The following is a 3,668-nucleotide window of genomic DNA, read 5'->3' on the forward strand; positions in this document are numbered from 1 at the left end:
CGCTACTGCTGCTAACTGAAGCCGATCAATGCTGCCTCTGGGATGAACAGTGAGCGTTGTGGGGGGGGTGAGGGAGTCCTGGATTAGGGGGTGTCCAGATAGCCGGACTATAACCTTTGGCCGGACTCTTGGACTATGAAGATACAAGATTGAAGACTTCGTCCCGTGCCCGGATGGGACTTTCCTTGGCACGGAAGGCAAGCTTGGCAATACGGATATGTAGATCTCCTTCCTTGTAACTGACTCTGTGTAACCCTAACCCCCTCTGGTGTCTATATTAACCAGAAGGTTTATTCCGTAGAACAACAGCAATCATACCATAGGCTAGCTTCTAGGGTTTAGCCTCTCTGATCTCGTGGTAGATCTACTCTTGTACTACCCATATCATCAATATTAATCAAGCAGGAGTAGGGTTTTACCTCCATCGAGAGGGCCCGAACCTGGGTAAAAACATCGTGTCCCTTGTCTCCTGTTACCATCCGCCTAGACGCACAGTTTGGGACCCCCTACCTGAGATCCGCCGGTTTTGACATCGACATTGGTGCTTTCATTGAGAGTTCCTTTGTGTCGTCACCTTTAGGCCCGACGGCTCCTCCGATCATCAACAACAATGCGGTCCAGGGTGAGACTTTTCTCCCCGGACAAATCTTCGTATTCGGCGGCTTTGGACTGCGAGCTAATTCGCTTGGCCATCTGGAGCAGATTGAAAGCTATGCCCCTGGCCATCAGGTCAGATTTGGAAGTTTGAACTACACGGCCGACATCCGCCGGGACCTGATCTTCGACGGATTCGAGCCACAGCCGGGCGCGCCGCACTGTCACGATGGGCATGATTTAGCTCTGCCGCTGAACAGTGCCCTGGAGGCCGCACCTGCATCAACTCTGACCCTTAGCTCGGAGCCAACTGCGCCGATCGCGGACGGGTGGCTAGACCCCGCCGCGGGAGCTGCAGTCTCAACGGCGATCGAGCCGAACACCAGCCTTATCCTCTGCGAGGCCCATGACTCCAAGGTGTCGGACTCATATCCGGACTCCGAACCCCCCGCGCCCCTGCCAATCGAATCCGATTGTGCGCCGATCATGGAATTCACCACCGCAGATATTTTTCAGCACTCGCCCTTTGGCGACATTCTGAATTCACTAAGGTCTCTCTTTGTAGAGTCCTGGCCGGATTATGACCGACAATATTGGGATGGGGACAACGAAGAAATTCGACGCCCACCCACCACCCACTTCGTAGCCACTGTCGATGATTTAACCGACATGCTAGACTTCGACTCTGAAGACATCGACGGTATGGACAACGATGTAGGAGACGAACAGGAACCAGCGCCTATAGGGCACTGGAAAGCCACCTCATCATACAACATATATATGGTGGATACACCAAAAGAGGGCAACGGCGACGGAACAGCGGGGGATGACCCCTCCAAGAAGCAACCCAAGCGCCGACGTCAGCGGGGCCGCTCAAAGTCCCGCCAAAGCAAGAACGGTGATACCGGCACGGGAGATAATAACACCCCGGACAGTGCCGAAGACAACTCCCTCCAACAAGATTCAGCGCAGGGGGATGGAGAAGTCAACCCCCCTGAGAGGGCGGCAGACAGAGAGGAAGAGGATGATAATTACATGCCTCCCTCCGAAGACGAGGCAAGCCTCGGCGACGACAAATTTGTCGTGCCGGAGGATCCCGTCGAACAAGAACGCTTTAAGTGCAGGCTTATGGCCACGGCGAATAGCCTTAAGAAAAAACAACAACAACTTAGAGCTGATCAAGACTTGCTAGCCGACAGATGGACTGAAGTCCTTGTAGCCGAGGAGTACGAACTCGAACGCCCCTCCAAGAGCTACCCAAAGCGCAGGTGGCTACCCCGATTAGAGGAGGAAGCATTTGAACCTACATCACCAGCGCATGATGCGGCTGACCAGCCACCTCGCGGCCGCGACAGAGAGGCTTCCAGGCCCTCCGCCCAAGCCGCACCCCGGCGCCGCTCAAAAAATACCAGGGCATGGGGAAACACGCTAGACCTGCGGGATATGTTGGAGGACAAGGCAAGGCAAGGCAAACAGGGATCAAATGGATCGCGTGGTTACCCCATGACACGAGACGATAACCATCACGCCGGATACAGTAAATCTGGACGGGCCGAACACAGCAGACAAAGCTCATTTGAGCTACGTCGGGATATAGCCCAGTACAGAGGTGCGGCACACCCACTATGCTTCACAGATGAAGTAATAGATCATCAAATCCCAGAGGGTTTCAAACCCGTAAACATTGAATCATACGATGGCACAACAGATCCTGCGGTATGGATCGAGGACTATCTCCTTCATATACACATGGCCCGCGACGATGATCTACACGCCATCAAATACCTCCCACTCAAGCTTAAAGGACCAGCTCGGCATTGGCTTAACGGCCTGCCAGCAGAGTCAATTGGATGTTGGGAGGACCTGGAAGCCGCATTCCTCGACAACTTCCAGGGCACCTATGTGCGACCACCAGACGCCGATGACCTTAGCCACATAATTCAGCAGCCAGAAGAATCTGCCAGACAATTCTGGACATGGTTCCTAACCAAGAAAAATCAAATCGTCGATTGTCCGGACGTAGAGGCCCTAGCAGCCTTTAAGCATAACATCTATGACGAGTGGCTTGCCCGGCACCTTGGACAGGAAAAGCCGAAATCTATGGCAGCCCTCATGACACTCATGACCCGCTTTTGCGCAGGAGAAGACAGCTGGCTGGCTCGTAGCAATAACATGACCAAGAGCCCTGGTAATGATACCAAGGACAGCAATGGCAGGTCGCATCGCAACAAGCACAAGTGCCGCATTAACAGTGACAACACTGAAGATACGGCAGTCAATGCTGGATTCAGAGGCTCTAAACCCGGTTAGCGGAAAAAACCATTCAAAATAGACACTCCGGGCCCGTCCAGTTTGGACCGTATACTCGATCGCTCGTGCCAGATACATGGCACCCCCGAAAAACCAGCCAATCACACCAACAGGGATTGTTGGGGGTTCAAGCAGGCCGGAAAGTTAAATGCCAAAAACAGAGACAAGGGGCTACACAGCAACAACGATGATGAGCCGAGGCCGCCGAACAATAGTGGACAGAAGGGCTTCCCCCCACAAGTGTGGATGGTGTACATAATATACGCAACCCACATCCCCAAGAGGGAGCGGAAGCATGCACTAAGGGACGTATACGCGTTGGAGCCAGTCGCCCCAAAGTTCAACCCATGGTCCTCTTGCCCGATCACTTTTGATCGAAGGGACCACCCCACTAGCATCCGCCATGGCGGATTCACCGCATTGGTTCTAGACCCAATCATTGACGGATTTCACCTCACTAGAGTCCTTATGGACGGCAGTAGCAGCCTGAACCTGCTTTATCAGGATACAGTGCGAAAAATGGGTATAGATCCCTCAAGGATTAAACCCACAAAAACGACCTTTAAAGGCGTCATACCAGGTGTAGAGGCCAACTGTATAGGCTCAGTTACACTTGAAGTGGTCTTCGGATCCCCGGGTAATTTCCGAAGTGAGGAGTTAATCTTCGACATAGTCCCATTCTGCAGTGGCTATCACGCACTGCTCGGACGAACCGCATTTGCAAAGTTCAATGCGGTGCCGCACTACGCATACCTCAAGCTCAA

The sequence above is a fragment of the Triticum dicoccoides genome, chromosome 6A (assembly GCF_002162155.2).
Source record: "Triticum dicoccoides isolate Atlit2015 ecotype Zavitan chromosome 6A, WEW_v2.0, whole genome shotgun sequence".
In the NCBI taxonomy this organism is placed as follows: Eukaryota; Viridiplantae; Streptophyta; class Magnoliopsida; order Poales; family Poaceae; genus Triticum; species Triticum dicoccoides.